Raw genomic sequence first — 20,227 nt, 5'->3', positions numbered from 1 at the left:
TTGTTGTCCCAAGTGTGAAAAATAATCTCCAAAGAAGTTCTTTATACAATTGCTTCTTAAGCTGTCAAATATTTATGAAGTTACTTCAACTCTTTTTTGAAAATGTGTCCTTTGTTGACATACTGTGTCATTTTGCTGTGACCTATTTGTCTTTCTTTTGGTATATATGAAGTAATTTATTATGTATAATGGGAGTCCACTTTGTAAACAGAATAAATTATAAAATAATTATAATAGCATCAATTTTTAATATTTTCTAAATTGCCTTTTTATGTCTATAAAAAGGAAAACAGTAAATGTGAATGACTTGAAATAATAAAAAATAAAGTTATATGTCAAGATGTATATTTTATGTACATGTTAAGTGTATTAAAATGCATTACTGTGGTCTTGGCTTTCACCAGAACACGGGGGGCCATGTTTTTTTTTTTCATAATCTACGTTACTGTTTATTTTTAACTAAAATATTATGAAAAGTGAAATAGTATAAATATAAAAAAAAATTACTCATGTCTTGACTGCTTTTCAATTCTAGAGATTATTAGGTTTTTTGTAAGAATAAAAAATCTAAATTACATTTGATTTAGTCATTTAACTGGCTGAGGAAAGTAATATACTAATTGATCATTAGTAGTAAACACTATCTTGTTTATTAGTTCCTAGATTTACAGATTCATAAAATGGTGTTTATACTTAGCAGTGTAACATATACTTTTCCTTTAATGGTTAGAAAGCATTTATCTGCTACAAATTATTTTTTATTACAAATATTCCAAAATAATATGCCCATAAGAAACTCTGCCTGTACTCATCTCCTCATCTGTTTTTGGAGGAGAACTTTAACCTACAGAGAAAATGGCAACACAAAGCAAAACCCAAAAAGTTATAGTCTCAGAGAAGAAGAGAAATCCACCTCAGCTAGGAAAAGGGAAGGAGTATGTGCTTGGAACAATGATACATGTGGTGGAGGAACAGTAACGTTGGTGAAAGCCATACACTTAATAAACAGGTTTACAGTACCTAGGAAAACTGAGACCCATTTGGACCATCAAAGAAAGACTCAATCACTAACACAAAACTAATAAACGTGTAAGATTTCAATACAAATAACCTTGGAACATAGCTAGGAAGTCTTCAGAAGACAGATTCTCTTTGCAGAATCTCTGGAATGTAATACCCCAACATAAATAGGGAGATATAAACTATGTATTACTAGACATATCATACATTATACTGTGATTTTTGTTTGTTTGTTTGTTTTTTGTTTGTTTGTTTTGTTTTGTTTTGTTTTGTTTTGTTTTGTTTTTTCTTAGATGGAGTCTCGCTCTGTCGCCCAGGCTGGAGTGCAGTGGTGCGAACTCGGCTCACTGTAAGATCCACCTCCCGGGATCACGCCATTCTCCTGCCTCAGCCTCCCCAGTGGCTGGGACTACAGGTGCCCGCCACCACGCCCGGCTAAATTTTTGTATTTTTAGTAGAGACGGGGTATCTCCGTGTTAGCCAATATGGTTTCGATCTCCTGACCTGGTGATCCGCCTCCTCGGCTTCCCAAAGTGCTGGGATTACAGGCGTGAGCCACCGCTCCTGGCCTATACTGTGATAGGTTTTTATAGTGTATGTGTAGGGAAATATCAGACAACAAGGGAAGAAAAGAATGATTTGGAATGTAAGGTTCTCCCCCTACATGTGCAGTAATTTTGTATTATTTGAAGGAGTCCTCAGACCATTTAATAATACATATTATAAATCCTAAGATACACAAAAATACATATTATAAATCCTAAGATACACAAAAAACCTTTAAATAAGCTTAAATAATAACCTAATAAAGGAAATAAATAGAATAGTTAAAATTGATCAATCACAGAGAAAGCCAAAAAATAGGAAAAGAACAACAAAGAATAAAGAGAACAAATAGTAAACAGGTAGCAGAATGGTGTGATTTTTTTAAAGTAAATAAATGGCATAAAAGTAAAGTAAATTCTCGTAATCCATACCCAAATATATACGGTTGTATTAGTCCATTTTTGCATTGCTATTAAGAAATGCTGGACACTGGGTACTTTATAAAGAAAAGTGGTTTAATTAGCTCACAGTTCTGCAGGTTGGCTTCTGCTTGAGTTCTTGTGCGCGGGCGGGAGGTGCTCAGGACGCTTTCAATTATGGTGGAAGTCAAAGGCCAAGCAAGCACCTCACATGGCCGGAGAAGGATAAAGAGAGATACACACTTTTAAACAACCAGATCTCATGAGAATTCTATCATAAGAACAGCACTAGGGGAATGGTGTTAAACCAGGAGAAATCACCCCCCTGATTCAGTCACCTCTCACCAGGCCCTACCTCCAGCATTGAGGATTACATTTCAACGGGAGATTTGGATAGGGACAGAGATCCAAACTGTATCACCTGGTATCAAGAAATCCATTTAAAATATCAACACATAGATAAGTTAAAAGAAGGGAGAAAAGACCAGGTGCGGTGACTCATGCCTGTAATCCCAGCACCTTGAGAGACCGAGTTGGGCAGATCACCTGAGATCAGGAGTTCAGGACCAGACTGACCAACATGGAGAAACCCGTCTCTACTAAAAATACAAAAATTTAGCAGAGACTTGGAATCAACCCAAATGTCCATCAGTGACAGACTGGATTAAGAAAATGTGGCACATATACACCATGGAATACTATGCAGCCATAAAAAAGGATGAGTTCATGTCCTTTGTAGGGACATGGATGCAGCTGGAAACCATCATTCTCAGCAAACTATCGCAAGAAGGGAAAACCAAACACTGCATGTTCTCACTCATAGGTGAGAAGTGAACAATGAGATCACTTGGACTCTGGAAGGGGAACATTACACACCGGGGCCTATTATGGGAGGGGGGAGTGGGGAGGGATGGCATTGGGAGTTATATCTGATGTAAATGATGAGTTCATGGGTGCTGACGAGTTGATTGGTGCAGCGCACCAACATGGCACAAGTATACATATGTAACAAACCTGCACGTTGTGCACATGTACCCTAGAACTTAAAGTTAAAAAAAAAAAAAAGATAGTAAAAAGAAATATGAATCTTCAAAATAAATAAATAAATAAATTAACCTATCAAATGAAAAAAAAAAAAAATTAGCCAGGTGTGGTGACGCATGCCTGTAATCCCAGCTACTTGAGAGGTTGAGACTGGAGAGTTGCTTGATTCCGGGAGGCGGAGGCTGTGGTGTGCAGAGATCACACCATTGCACTCCAGCCTGGGCAACAAGAGTGAAAGTTCATCTCAAAGAAAAAAAAAAAAAAGAAGGGAGAAGAAAAATATCATTTAATCACACACACACACACTCATATCTATGTATGTATAATATGTACATGATATATACATATTATATACATATAATATATATATATATATATAATTTCCAGCATAAGCAAAATAGTGAGACCCTATCTCTATAAAAATATTTAGAAATTAGCCCAGCATATTGGTATATGCCTATAGCTCTAGCTACTGGGAAGCTAAGGCAGGAGAATTGCTTAAGCCCAGAATTTTAAGGCTGCAGTGAACTATGATTATGCCTCTGCACTACAGCCTTGATGATAGAGCAAGACCTTGTCTCTAGATAGATAAATAAATGGAATCAACCTTAAATAGAAAGCACCAAGTCAAGATGGTTTCACTAGTGAATTAAAGTAGAAGTAACAGTAATTTTCAATAATCTCTACCAAAAAGTAGAACCAGAGTGATCACTTCCTAATTCATTCTATGAGGTCAGGATTCCCCTAATACCAAACCCAAATAATGTCATCTCAAGAAACCAAAACTACCAGTTGAATGTCTCTCATGAATACAGACACAAAGCACATTTAACAATATTTAAAGAGAATTATATACCATAGCCACATGGTATTTATTACTTCTAAGGAAATCTCATTCTACATTTGAAAATTAATCCTTATAATCTACTGTATCAACAAGCTCAACAAGAAAAATGGTAATATAAAATGAAGCAAATAAAACTGTTATCAATATCAAACAGCTATAAATGTAACAAACTCTCAGCAAACTATTACAGGAAATTTCCTCAATTTGATAAAGTATATCTACAAAAAGCCTACAGTTAATATTATACTTAATAGTGAGACACAATGATTTTCTCCTAAGATCAAAAACAATTCTAAGAAAATCGTTTTCAAATGCTATTAACATACACACATACATACACATACATATAGGTACCTATGTGAGGAGATGGATGTGTTAATTCCCTTGACTGTAATAATCATTTTGTTATATATTTGTATATCAAAATAGTGTTTCACAACACACATACACACAGAGATATATGTGCATGTGTATGTGTGGTATTAAACATGGTATGTACATATTATATATATAATATACATATTACATATATGTATATAATGAAAAAAATGAAAACAAACAAAAAAGAACAAGGCTAGGATGTCCTATCTTATAACAAACAATTCAACTTCCTATTGAAAATTTCACCTGCTAAAATTAGACAAGAAAAAAAGAACAAAAATGTGTACATATTAAAAAGCCAGAAACAAAACTCATTATTTATCTTATTTTTGGATAATACAATTGTTTATGTAGAAATCCTCAAATAATTACCTGAAATTTCTCTAAATTGAGAATGAGTTTCACGAGAGAGAATGATATAAGGTGAATATAGAAAAATAGTTTTCTTATATACCTACATTAATAATGTGGTTTTACATCTAAGAAGAATTACATTTACATAGCAACACCACCACTACAATGAAATCTTTAGGTTTAAATTTAACAAAATATGTATAGAATCTCCATGTGGAAAACTGTAAAATTCTGATTAAAGAAACAAAAGATCTAATTACATTATATGCATTTTATTGCATTGGAAGAATAAATTTTAAGATGCAAATTTTTTTTCCAATTGACACTATAAATTCAAGGTCATGTCAGTCAAAAATCTCAGCCACTAGTTGTAGATATTCACAAACAGATTTAATGTTAATATAAAATGAAAAAAAAAAAAAAAAAAAAAAAAAAAGAGAAAAAAGAAAAAAACTAAAAAAAAAAAAAAAAGAGAGAGAGAGAGAGAGAATAACAGAGTTAGAGAATTGGAGGATTCGTACTACCTAAATAGTAGAATTACTATAAACCTAAAGTAATTAAAGTACTGTATTGGCAAAGAATAAACTCATAGATGAAGGGAACAGAATAGAAAGCACAGGAATAGATGCACACAAGTATAGTAAACTAATTTTTGATCATGGTGAAATGGCAATTCAATTTAGAAGAAATATTCTTTTTAATAAAATTTCCTGAAATATTTGAAAGCCCATATGTAAAAAATGTGAACCTCTAAACAGCCTCATATTTTATACAAAAGTTTACTCAAAATGCTCACAGATTACTTCTAAATTTTAACACTATAACAAATCCAGAATAAAACAAAGGAGAAAATCTGTATGACCTTGTGTTTGGTGATGAGCGTTTAGATTCAATATCAAAAGTACAGCCAATGAAAGAAATAATTGATAACTTGGACTTCATTTAAACTAAATTTGTTTTGTGAAAGACACTAGTGGAATAAAGCCAAGCCACAAAATGACAGAAATTAAGTGCAAAACAGGTATCTGAGAAGGAATTATATCCAAATTATACACACAAAGCCCTTCAGACTCAAAAGTAAGAAATTAACTCAATTAAAATTAAAATTTTAGCCAATAATATAAGCAGATAACTCACTGAAAAAGATCAACAAGGGAAATATAAGCATCTAAAAAGATAATCAACATCTGTCTTTGTCAACAAAGGCTACTATAACAAAATACTATCGACTGGGTGGGCTAAAAAACAGAAATTTATTTCTCACACTTCTGGAGGCTGTGAAATACAAGATCAAGGTGATTGCCAGTTTTCTGCTGAGGACTCTCTTTCTGGCTTGCAGACAGCTGACTTCTCATTGTGTTCTGACATGGTGGAAAGAGAGCTGCTAGCAAGCTTTCTGGTGTTTCTTCTTAGAAGGACATAATCCCAACATTAGGGCCTCACCCTCATGAACTTGTCTAATACTAATTATCTCCCAAAGGCTACATTTCCAAATGCCATCACACTGGAGGTTAGGGTTTCCATACATGTATTTTGGGAGGACAAAAATACTCAGTCCAGAACATCCCTTGTCATTAGGAAAATGCAAAGTGAAACAGCAATGAAATACCACTGTACTTTTACTTGAATGGCTAAAATAAAAAAATCTGAACAATGTGGAAGAGGAACTTTTATTTATTGCATATGGGTAATTAACCTTGGTTAAATTATTTGATCGTCTTTGGAAGAATATTTGGCAATTTCTCACCGAATTAAACATAGTCTTAATATGACAAAACAATCACACCCAAAAGTATTTACACAACTGATCCAAAAACCTATCTCGACACAACACAGCACACAAATGTGTACTGGAGTTCTATGCATCATTATCAAAATTGGAAACAATGAAAATGTCCTTTATTAGGTAACTGGTTACATAGTCATACAATGGATTACTATTCAGTAATATAAAGGAATAAGTTCTCAAGACACGTAAAGACGTAGATAAATCTTCAAGGCATATGTTAAATGAAAGAAGCCAGTCTTAAAAGACCATATATGACTCAATTAATATCACACTTTGGAAAACAGCACACTCCAGAGACAGTAAAAGTAAACAAATCAGTGGTTGCAGCTTTCAGTGGGAACTGAGAATTTAGGTGGTAATGTAAAGGCAATTTGTTAGGACAGCAGAACTATTCTGAACAATACTTTAATGGTGAACATACAATGCCACACTTTTTTTTTTTTTTTTAACTCATGAAACTTTATAGGACAAAGAGTACATCTCGATATATACAATCTTAAAAAACAAATACGAAAGCACACATTTGGTCGATCAATGTGTTTGAGGCTGACCTTATCACATAAGCCCTTTAAAAGCAGAGTTCTCAACCACTTGCCACTGACAAGAAGTCTGAGAGACTTCTTCCATCTGACTCAAATGAAAGAACATACTGGTGTGGTGAATTGCTTACTGGGGGCAACATCAATGGAATCTGAGACTGGTCACTGGCAGACGAGAATAACCTCCATTTGGTAGCCAGTACATAGAAAGGGACCCTCACTCTACAATCACATGGAACTAGATTCCATTAAAAAGATGAATTAATTTGGAGGTGAACTTATTTTTTAATGTCTCCAGAAGAAAATTCAGCCTAACACTCTGATTTCACTCTTGTGGTCCTCTGACCGGAAAACCTAGCTGCAACTTGCCAGACTCCTGACCTTCAGAGCTCTGAGGTATTAAGTATGCTGTTCTCAGCTGCTAAATTTGTAGTGGTTTGCCACCATGCAGTAATAAAAAAAAAATAAAAAAATATATAATAAATAAATAAATATATCAGCAACAAGTAAATATTACTTAAAGAATTTCAAATAGTGAAGGTGAAAATAATGTGGGAAATAGAAAATCCCTACTAATACCTGCCTTAGTTTGGTTTGTGCTGCTATAATGAAGTAACTGAGACTAGATGACTTTAAAATAACATAAATGTATTGGCTTACAGTTCTGGAGGCTGGGAATTCTATGGCCAAGACTCCCTATGACCAAGACTCCAGGAGGTTTAATGTCTGCTGGGGCTATTCTCTTCCTCCAGGATGGTGTCTTGCACATAACAGTCTCTGGGTGGGAGAAAGCCTGGAGATTCCCATGACAGAGAGCAGAAGGGCGGAGAAACAGAGACAGAGAGGAAGAGAGAAAGTGAGAGAGCACATAATTCTGAAATCCTTTTTCTAACATTTTTAAACCCACCCATGTGGGTGGAGTTTTCATGGTCTAATTACCCCTTAAAGTTTCCCCCTTTATTCCATTATATTGGCAATTAAATTTCAGCATGAGTCTTGCAGAAGACAAAGGTTGACCACAGTGACACCACAGTAATAAATGCTTCACGTACATCCACAGTTTAATGATAAAATTAACATCCAAAAATTTAAGGAGAAACAAAATACTTTTGTAGATTCAAATTATGCCGCTTGGCGCTGTGGCTTACACCTGTAAACACAGCACTTTGTGAGGCCTAGTTGGGCGGGCCACCTTTAGTCAGGAGTTTGAGACCAGCCTGACCAACATAGTGAAATCTTATCTCTATTAAAAATACAACAATTAGCTGGGTGTGGTGGCACGTGCCTGTAAATCCAGCTACTTGGGAGGCTGAGGCAGGAGAATAGCATGAACCCGGAAGGCAGAGATTGCAGTGATCTGAGATTGTGCCACTGAAGTGCAGCCTGGGCGACAGAGAGAGACTCCATCTTATGAAAAAAGAAAACTTCTTCAAAATATTTATTAATTACTCCAATGTTTGTAACAAATGTCTACAGATTCTTTGGTACTGCTCCTTCCAGGATATGGAGTTCAATTTTCTTCCCACTGAGTATAGGTTTGACTTACAACTCATTTACAATGAAAGGGGTATGGACATAGAAAAATAGTAAGTTTACTGTAGAGAAACTTGGCAGTTTCTCTACCTTACCCAATGTGATAATCATTAATTAATCAAAATTAGGATCATAAATCATGTCATATTGATAGCATATATTCCCTGATTTGATGACATAAGGGCATCATCTTTTTATTCTTCCCCAGAATAATCATAAGAAAATATTGGGCAAAATTAAATTTAAATACGTTTTAAAAAATACCAGGTGTGGTGAGTCTTACCATGTTTCTATTTATTCACCAGTCTGCCTTCTGGAGAAACTGATGGGTCTGGGGGAAGAAGTCCACAGGCTTAACCAAGAAGATCACATGCTTAACCGAGTAGTAGACCTGACTAAAGCCTTGTATCTGATGCTTTAAGCACTATTAAAGCAGATGAATAAGGTCTCAGCTCTCACTGGGAGGCTTATGTAATATCTAATACACAGGTAAGAAATCCTCCATAGCATAGTCTTCAACTTGGGACCCTACTTCACAAAGAACTTGTGAGATGAGCACGTAACAATGAGATCTACTAGTCAGATTATGTACCACACTATACAAAAACCTCAATATGATGCTATATTCTCAAACAAAAGGCCATATGGTACTTTCACCCTGGAGGTAAAACAGGACTCAAATTACCATCACTTCCAGTGATTCAGCTGAGCACTTGTGCTTCCCATTCCCACAAATATTGGCTCTGTATATTTGGAAATACTACTCCCCAAGACACCTGCACTTTTCCCCACTAACAAAGTGAGGATGTCAGTGATTTACCAGTTGCAGCTGCTGACAAAATATTTTGGACTTTTTACTGACAGATGAAAAAAAGAATCCCCATAACGCAGAGTATAATCAGCAGGAGGAGACAGAACTGCTTTTACAAAATGGTGAAAGGAAGAAATACATGTGCAATCTAAGTAATCCACTTATGTGCCTCCTAACGTTCCTTTGATCCATTTTTTTAAGTGTAAATGAACATATACAGCAAACTGATCTGAGAAGGATAGAAGGATCAAGGTTTGAACAATGAAGATTCGGGACACAGCATGTGTAGACCTGCCTAAGTGAAAGATTAAGGATAATTTAGACTAGATAATGGTTGGGGGAGATGCGTACTCATTTCAGGGCAGAGATCAGCTGAAGTGTTGGGGGCCTTAGTTCACTCCACTAACCTTATTCAGGCAAAATGGCACATAGAAACCATGGAGAAGCTGTACCACAAACCAATATGGAGAAAGAGTGGCATAAGTTGTACACCGTGGTGTTCATTAAAATATCCTGTAAACCTCTAATGACAGAAAATGTATTTGACCAAGCAGCTGCTCTGTGAAGTCTCACGCTGGGTTTACACGGAGTCCACACTTCCCCTGGGCTGTTCCCAGACAATGATGATGTTCAGAAGGGATATCATGCAGGTTCATTTCTGAGAGAGATAGAATTCCATGGATGGTTAAAGTTGACTCAAAGACTCCTTGGTTTCCCTCACATAGGTATCCATCCATATCTAATCTTGTCTTCATAATCTTTTAGAGAATCTTTCAGAGACCAACATATATTAGAATTAATAAATTATAGATTATGAAAATATTTAAATTTACTGGATAATTCCACATTATTTAGAAGGTGATCCTACCAAGATTATATGTTAGAATTAATTTGACTTAACCATTTTACCAACATTGTATTTTCAGATCTTTAGTCTGTGACAATATGTTACCTTTCAAACCCTGTCCAATTTCAGCTTTACTTGCATTTTTCTAATTTCTGTTATATGTGAATGTATTTTTCTCTACGTGTTGACCATTTGTATTTTCTTTTATGTAAAGGCCTGCTTTCTAAATGTTTATCAATATTTCTATTAAGTTTTTTATAGTTTTCTTATTAATTTACATAAGTTGTTTACATAATCTTGATAGTAATCTCTCTTTAGAAATATGTGTGGTGATACTTTTTTGGTGTTTGTGGCTTGTGATTTCACTTTTTTTTTTTTTTTTTTTCAAAACAGAGTCTCATTGTGTCACCCAGGCTGTAATACAGTGGGACCATCTCTGCTCACTGCAACCTCCGCCTCCCGGATTCAAGTGATTCCTGTGCCTCAGGCTCCCAAGTAGCTTGGATTACAGGTGCGCACCACCAGCACACCCAGTTAATTTTCGTAGTTTTAGCAGAGACGAGATTTCAATATTTTGGCCAGGCTAGTCTAGAACTCCTGACCTCAGGTGATCCACCCACTTTAGCCTTCCAAAGTGCTGGGATTACAAGCGTGAGTGTTGCGGGAGGCCTGATTTTACATTTTAGATAATGGCTTTTGATGAATGAAAATATTTCTTCTACAATGGTCAAATTTTTTGACTTTTTCATAAATGTTTCATGATTGATTTGGTGTATTTAACAAAGTTTTTTCTAACACAAGTGCATAAAGATCATCTATTATTTTGTCTATAAATGTAAACATTTTTGACTTTTTAGTTCTCAGACCTTTTGAGATATATATTTTGGAATTTTCAACTGCTTGTTTGTTTTCTATATAAATACCCAAATGATCTGGCACTTTATTTTAACATTATTTTTTCCCAATTATCCGAAATCTAAAATAAGTCATATGAAAATTCACAAGTAAAATAAATATGCATCTTTCCTGGTTCTTTGTTATATTCATTGTATCTATTACTTTATTCATATGCCAAGTTACACTGTCTTGCTTACTGTATTTTTGTAATAGTTCTTGTTATCTGGAGGAGCAAGTCTTGATATTATTTCCTGTTTTTTATGTATATTTTAGCATCTCCTTATTGAGTTATATAATATATTTTCATTATCATTTCATAAAATTATGCATTAATTTGATTATATTTTACAACTTTATGCTACTAGTTTTTTTAGTTAATAGACATGGAATTTATCTGTATTTACGTATTCCTCCCTAATAAAGATTTAAAATTTTTAATGTTTTCTCCTACTTTGTAATACATGGTGCCTGGCAGATAACAGTTGTTCAGTATGTTTGTGATATTGACGATGGAATTTGAATAAGCAGGTGTTATTGATATCTATTAGTTAATTATTTGTATCTAAAAAATAGAAAAGTTCCGTTTAACTCCAACTGGTTCTAGCTTTTTTGGAACCCAGTAAACAGATAGTGGCCCAGAGAAGTCCTGATAATATGGGCCCAGGATTTCCTTTCTTTAGCCTTCTCCCACTATACCTCAGTGTGTTTATAATTTGAATGTTCTGTATTGCATATTTTTTATAAGTAAATTAATATTTTCTAAATTATCTGGTCATATTTTTTGTTGTAATGATTGTAAATGTAAAGTATACTAAAATGTTCCTCTATCAACTTTGTGCCACGAGACTAAGAGTCAACACAGATTTGTATTCCTGATATGTAAGTGTGGACATAATAATTATTTAAATTATTTTCAGTGATATATTAAAAGTTCATTTCCAAAAAAAATCAATTGAATTTATTTATTAAACATAATTTTTCAAATCAAATTAAAGCAAAGAAAGATGAGTGTGTGCCAGTTATCAATTTATTGATTCTAAGCTCCAATCCCATGCACTCTTCATTGACTACTTTGCGAAATGGAGACCCTGTAAGCATTTTTCTATTGTAACTGTTGCTAACTGTTGGCAGTTGAGAACATTCTAGGGACAGAGAAGAAAGAAAGGCTTTTTTTTTCCCCTTGGTTCCAGTGTTTAATTATTTTCTTCTTTCTTGTTCTATGTATCTATGAGCAGTGGCCTTTACCTCCAGGAGTTTCAGCGACATCTCCTTGGATGAACTCTCAATAAGGCTCAGAGTTGCCCCAGCAATTGACTTATCAGCCTTGGACTACCAGAACCTCACCAGGATGTCTTCAACTTGCCAGATCCTGCTAAGCTTCCCTACTTACCAGCCTAAACCCATAGGTTCCACTATGAGAGGCTTTGAGTTTGTCATTTCTGGCTTGTAGATTCTTGTGTGCCAGTCTTGGCCAGCTGACTTTGAACCAGTTATGATTGGACAACTCAGTGAATTTCTCCTCCATCTTGTGAGTTTTAACCACACCTTCTCTTTCCAGGTCTGAATTCCAACCTTGAGGGAGATACTTCTTCAAGTTTATATATTTTTGGATATTCTCCCTCAGATCCAGAGTGTTGCCTTGTGTGCTCTTTACCTTTTTAAAATTAATCACCTATTATATAATAATTAAAAAGTATTTCGTTCAAATTACTGTGTGAGTTTGGTCTCCTAATTGAATCCTGACTGATATGTTACTATTTCCTGATTCTTCATATTCACTAAAACCATTAAAAAATATTATTCCTCATGTAGTTTCCTCTCAAATTTTACTTATCATATTCTTATATTATAACCTAGCATTTTATATTCTTAAATTATTTGATATTATTCTTATATTTATTTACATTTGTGTACATTTGTATAATTATGATATAGCTTTCAAAATTTATCCTGTGTAGGCTGATTATAATGGAGATTTGACTGCCATGAAAGTAAAGTTCCTTTTTCTTTATAAATTCACTTAGATAATTTGTTTATTGAACAATTATATTTCCACTTTAACTTGCATAAGTCGGTAATTATATTTGCATATGATTTTCCCAGTGGGAAAGCAAAAACATAGAACATGTCAATTTCATGAAGGATTGTGTACTTTATTGATGGAAACATTTGTTTTTTCTATGTGGGAGGAGTGAATTACGCAAATTAAGAAGTGAAATATGTATCCCATATTTAAACATGAAGTTGTATTAATTCCACAACTATTTCTATATAAAAAGGCATGACGTTTTCCTAAAAGTTTCTAATATTTATATTATTTATGAATTCATCCGTGTCACTCCAAATTACTCTTCTAAATTTTGTAAAAGCTTTTAGAGACGTTGGATTTTCTTTTTCCAACTCAGAGTCACTGAGAGATGCTGAACATCTTCTGATAATCCTCAACTTTTTAAATAAGTATGGGTTTTTGAAAATATTAAACTGAGTTTTGTCTTTAAAAAATACTCCTCGGGAGGCTGAGGCAGGAGAACGGCGTGAACCCGGGAGGCAGAGCTTGCTGTGAGTGGAGATGGCGCCACTGCACTCCAGCCTGGGCGACAGAGCGAGACTCTGTCTCAAAAAAAAAAAAAAAAAAAACTCCTAATACTTTCAAGCTACTCATATTTCAGAACTATACTATATGGCTGGAAATGCTAAATATTAATAGATGATCCCAAAGAAATGTACAAAGTATTAATCATGATTTTTCATTTGAAGATATTTCTTTATTACTACTTGCCAACTTATGTATATATTGGGACTAGATTATAATTATACAAATATGTTATACTCAGTAAATATTTATTTCTTCTGATTATCAATCTATTTTAAAAACAAAACTTATCTTTCATTATTAATATTAATGTTAATATTATTTTTGTTTGGAGAGGTGTTATAAGACTCTTGTGAAAGATAAATAAACAAATTTCTCCAAGAAACTTGGAAATGGCACAGTGATGTTGGCAAGATGTGATACATTATCACCTTCAGATCTCTTTCTGTAAGATAAATAAAAAGCTATCTATTAAGAAATGTTTAGTTTTTATGTATAAAATACAAGTAATATAGTTTAAGGGCCCTTGCAATAAAAGACACTGAATCCTTTTTCTATGTGTTGAATATTTTTCATGCTTCATTTTACACACTCTCATCCCCACCTTTTGTGATCACTAGCATACTGACAGATAATATTTGAGAGTTATCATGAAAACTCCTTGCTCAGCTGTATCTCAAATCTTTTGCTTTATGCCTTGGACAGCCTCTCTACCATGTGGATGCCTGCAGGAGCCTGCTCAGCCATACTGCCACATGCACTGTGAATACAGAGCTGATTTACAGCTGGGCTGAAAAAGCTTCATCTCTGTCTCTGGGGATTCCTGGGTATCCCGTTTTTGACTCTTAGCTAAGGTAAGTGCAAGACTTATGATGTGCAGTTTAAAGTTGAAACTCTCCTGATGATCTCCAAATCAGTTTCTTTACTGGTAGTTTACTATGAGCCTGATCAGTTAAGTCAGCTTTCTTGATTTAGTGGCCCGTGGTGTACTGCAAACCCTCACTAGATCTTCTGCGTTGAGCTCTTTGGCAACCAAGATTCTTCACTCAGAAGTTGGTAGTTCAAGCTGCAGAAAAAACACTGTCTACATGTGTGTGTGTGAGAATAAGGCCTCTCGGAGCTGGTGCATGGAATGTCTCCAGGACCTGATACTTTCTGCACTCTTTTTCTCTTACTGGAGCATATTGTTTGCCTTCAAATATGACCTTTATGCAAGTATGCTCAGTGGTGTCTGCTTAATCCTTTCGATTATTAAAACTTCGGAACTCTTTGCATGTATGAACTTGGAAGTGGAAAGGATATAATAATTCTGGGACAAAATTTGATCCATGAGCAGCAAAAGTCAATTGATATATATTCACTTCATTTGTGTCTCAGATGGACAATTCTGGGATGCATGGTAAAAAGTCACTTGGACTATCCCAGCAACAATGATGTCCATTTTAGCACAGAAATAAGCAACTCATTCTTCACCCTTAAATGGATTTTTTCTCTTTTATTCTTCCCAGTCTTTCTACTTCTGGTCATTGGCATAGGTTCTCCAAATGAATTACCTGAGTGTAGTTCCTAGATTCAGATTCTGTTTTGGGAGCAAACCCAAGCTAAGACAAGTTAATAAATCAATTTTGTTATTTTTCGCATTTTTTATGACATATTATTCTTTATTATCAAATGGTAGATTTATGTGAAATTTGGAAATGTAACCTATGCAAGTATGTAATCATTATTGAGCTCTTGTAAAATCTAAATTTATGTCAAATTCTGGATGAAAATCATTCTGATTAGTAAATTATCTTCTCTATTTTAGCATTCATTATTCACTTAAGTGCTCCTGCAGTATTATGGAGGAAGAATCAGCTTGTAGAAAAAAAAACCTTATAAATTGAAAGAGGACTAGTTATTAGCAACAATAGATAGCAAACTGCAATGAGTCTTAGCCTAAAAATTCTAAAAAGAAATTGAAATTAGATCTTTATATAAAACAAACCCATCAACTTAAAATAACATACATGTAAATATGTTTTACTTTTAATACTATGAAATTTTAATACTATGAAACCTGTTAAATGAAAAAGTTGAAGGCCAGGAATTATAGATGGAAATAAAAACAATTCACCAAAAAGAGAGAAAAATATTCAAAATATTATAGTAAAATAAAAGAAGAAATCAGTAGTCCATTTTGGTCAACCAAGAAAATATTTTGTGATAAGAAAATAACAATAATTGTCCATGTATTTAAACATGGTTTTAATTAAAATGCTAGACAAAAACTACTTAGAATTTATGAAGAAGTTTTTCAAATAGAAGTTAAAATATATTATATTATTCAGAACTAGAATAAACATATATAAATTTTGACTCATTTAAAATACATGCTACAAATTTAAGGCTAACAACTAAAATAATAGAAGTGTAAATTATAAAGCATTTAATGCAGAATAAGAAAAAAAGAAGCAAAAAGAGGAAGTCTTTAGAGCAAATGAAAAATGCCATTAACCCAGTATTAAGGTAGGACACAGAAAATGTATGCTATACATTCATTGCTGGTGGGAATGTAAATTGATACAGGTATTTTAATGAGTAACTTAATAAGTCTGATAGAATTTAAAATTCCCATGCCTTTTGATTCAGTAATTCCTAAATATATATGCTAGAGAAACACTTGTTCACATATACAAAGAGACGCATACAATAATGGGCCTAGGAAATAGTGATTATAATTCAATATAATTCAAACAATCTAAACTTCCATGTAAAGGAAATTTATAAATAAAATATTACATATTATTCCCCCCCCACACACACACACAGATTTTATTCAGCACTTTACATAGTTTACTCTTTCTTACTTTATCTTATTATGCCTATATACATAGCATAATGGATATATATATTTCCATTGAGAGATGGACATATATATACGTGTGTGTGTGTGTGTGTGTGTGTGTGTGTGTGTGTGTGTGTATATGTAGGCTCTCTCATTATCCGAAAAAAAGCCACTAGTTGTAGCACATGTATCTTACAGTGAATTTAAAACAAAACTCAAATCTTAATTCATATAGTTTAGGAAAATATTTAACTTTTGAGACACAGTCTCAATCCAGCCATTAGGAATTATGTCTGCCTATTATCATGGGCAATTAGAACAAAACTTGATATAGGAAAATCCTCAGTGCTTAGATTATGTTAATACATCAATATTGAGATTATGTCAATATATCAATATTTATTCCAATTGCTCCATCATAATGGGAAGAGATAGCGTCTAATGACTGTATTGAGACCATGTGTTAAAAGTTAAATATTTTCCTAAACTACATGAGTTAAGATTTGAGTTTTGTTTTAAATTCACTGTAAGACACATGTGCAATATCTAGTGGCTTTTTTTTTTTTTTTTTCAGATAATGAGAGAGTCTACATTGATATCCATTATGCTATTTATATAAGGAATATAGAAAATATAAACCATAATTTTACATTAGGATCATTGTATATGTTTAAGTGTAAGTTATTTTGCTAGCCAGTTTTAGATATTTGAAAACAATTTCGTTTTTAATTCAATTTTCCTCTGAGTTCTAACCCAAGCAACCATAATGTGTAAGGCAATGGGACAATGGACAGCATCCAGCAGGGATACCTGAGAAAAGAAAAAGTTGAAATGGGAGTCTGAATGACTTTTCTAGATCTACTTATTTAAAACTTAGGAGATCATAACATATTAAGGTAAAGTAACTTCTAAGTTTCTTTTTGAATCCCACATGAGATTTACAAAAATAACCTCTACTTTATTAAGTTGGTGCAAACATTATTGAGGTTTTTGCCTTTGAAAGTAATGACAAAAACTGCAATTACTTTTGCACCAACCTAGTAGATTTTTAAAAAATGTATTTATCCAGAGTATATTCTACTGAATGTATTTCTTTTAAATTTATCTACTTTTTTTGTGTGAAATTGCATCAAAATTTAAATGTGTCTTGTTCTGTGGTTGATTGTTGAAATACTTTACATCTCCTGTAAATAAAGAAGAAAGCAAACATGTATCCATATGAATAAAAGTAATTTGACCATACTTCTACTAGAAAAAGTGTAATATAACATTTTTTTAAATGTTTCTAGTCTTCATCAAGTACAAGTGGATTTAGTAGCAGTATTTATAAATGCAGCAACCTCAAGTCTGAGGTCATTTCAACTTCTTGCCTTAGAGCAGACGAAAAGAAAAAGGGACAGAGACAGAGAAAATACGATTTTGTTAGCATTATCAAGAAGGAGGAAGGTAAAGTAGAAGGATAAAAAAGTTAGATACAGGTGGGGTCTTTCCTAACCTCTCACTCTCACTTTTATTTTTGCTACTTTTCTTTTTTTTCCCTATCATTTTGTGTGTAAAAAGTTAAGGCAGCATCCATGTTTCCAAGAAACTTTTCCTTACACTTTTCATCAACCATCGTTATTTTAGATCAAAGTGAACTTCTATTAAGCCTAGACAAACTATTTGAATCGGGTATAAAGTCAAACCCTTCCCACTAGTGTCTTCTACTCCTATCCATACTTTACCGTAAAACACAAATCTGATTCTATTGTCATCCACCTTAAAAATCTTCTACTTCTTATCGTTTACAAATGATTAAAAACTTCAGGGCATGTTATCCCAATTTCTTTACAGTCTGGCTCTTTATAACTTTCCCTGCTTCAGCCCTGGTGTTTCCTATGTATCCTAATTATATTCCTTTCTGTATTTCTTCTACTTGCGAGGAATCTACCATAGCATGTATTGTGGAGTGTGTGTGTGCGTGTGCACCTGTGTATGTCTATATACATATACACACACTCATATATATATATGAGTTGTTTTGAATGTAGTTGTGTTTCAATACAACTTTATTTACAGAATAACTTTTTTCATATATATATGAGTGTGTGTATATGTATATGTGTGCATATTTACATATTTTTGTTTTCCATTATTCTCTGAGCAACATAAGGCAGTGCCTTCTGAACATTGTCTAGATTGGCAAAATGTAGGGGAACTTCAATATTTGTTAAAGGATTACCTTTAAATGATTATGAATAAGTGAATGGATGAATAAATGACACCTACCACTTCAAATATTCAGACCTATGAAGACCGTATTTTTCATTATTTTCTAAAAAAACTTCTTTAAAATATAATGATAGATGTTATCAATGACATTATCTCATAAGTTGGTAAAACTATTGTACAAAGCAATATGACATACGCAAGAATAGCCATAAAAATATGCAAACTTTCTGGCCCAAAAGTGTGACTGCTAGAATTTATTACAATACTCCTCTTAAGCTATAGAAAAAGTAGGGAGAAATCGACACTGAAATATCAGACACTTATGTTAACCACAGACATTAGAAAGATTTTCTTCTCTAAGAGATATAGAAAAATCCTAGGTGCTGAGACTATGTCAATGCATCAATATTTAGAATTCAGAGAAAAATTGAATTAAAAATGAAAAGTCTTCAGCTATCTAAAACTGGCTAGCAAAACAAACTTAAGCATATACAGTGATCCTACTGTAAAATTATGGTTTACATTTCCTGTATTCCTGAAGCAATCCTGATGATGAAAGTTTATTTTAAAAAATTCTGAAAAATATGAACTACACAGAAGTAATCACTAAAATGCATTTGCGGCTATTTATTGTCTATTACAACACTCAGCTCTGTCTTCATAGCCTGATATCAGCCAAAACAAGATTTTTGTTTGTTTGTTTTTTTAGACAAGGTCTCGCTCTTTCGCCCAGGCTGGAATGCAGTGGTGCAATCTCGGCTCGCTGCAACCTCTGCCTCCTGGGTTCAAGCGATTCTGGCGCCTCGGACTCCCAGCAACTGGGATCACAGGCCTGCACCACCATTCCCAGCAGTTTTTTTGTTTTGTTTTGTTTTGTTTTGCTGATATTTTTAGTAGTGATGGGGTTTCCCCATATTGGCCAAGCTGGTCTGAAACTCTCGACCTCAGGTGATCTGGCCGCCTTTGCCTCCCAAAGTGTTGGGATTACAGGTGCTAGCCACCACAGTCAGCCAAGTATTGCTTTAAATGTAGTTGTGTTTCAATAAAACTTTATTTACAGAATAACTTTTTTCTTTTGCCTTAGATATTTATTTTTCTATACGTTTGAAAAGAATTTTTTTAAGCAAAATGCCGAAGGTAAATAACCGTTCTCATCTTGAAGAGGGAGCCAAGAGGCTTTCTCAGAAATTCTTTGGGCAAGTGAGGTCAGCTGGTTTCCAAGGCCGTTGGGGCAGCCTGATTCTCCGTCAGTGTTGATAAGACTTCCTAGAACATTAGCTCCTTAAAGGACCTCCAATACTGAAACTATCTCATTTTACAGATGGAAAAAGTAATGCTCACACCAGAGAAGAGTCAGCCCAAGGTCATCTAGGATCAGTATCACATCTAGGATTCAGGACGAAGGACCTCCAGCTAACCTGCCTTCCCTGGAACCTCACTGAGTTCTTTAACTATGGCTGTGTTTTCAAAGGAGAACTGGGGTTGCTGTTGGTATCACTTTTAAACGCCTGCTTTTGTCATGGAGACCATGAGAATTTCACTCTTCAGCTGGAAATTTACCTGGCTGCA

The sequence above is a fragment of the Piliocolobus tephrosceles genome, chromosome 2 (genome assembly GCF_002776525.5).
Source record: "Piliocolobus tephrosceles isolate RC106 chromosome 2, ASM277652v3, whole genome shotgun sequence".
In the NCBI taxonomy this organism is placed as follows: Eukaryota; Metazoa; Chordata; class Mammalia; order Primates; family Cercopithecidae; genus Piliocolobus; species Piliocolobus tephrosceles.
This window is presented reverse-complemented; position numbering follows the sequence as displayed.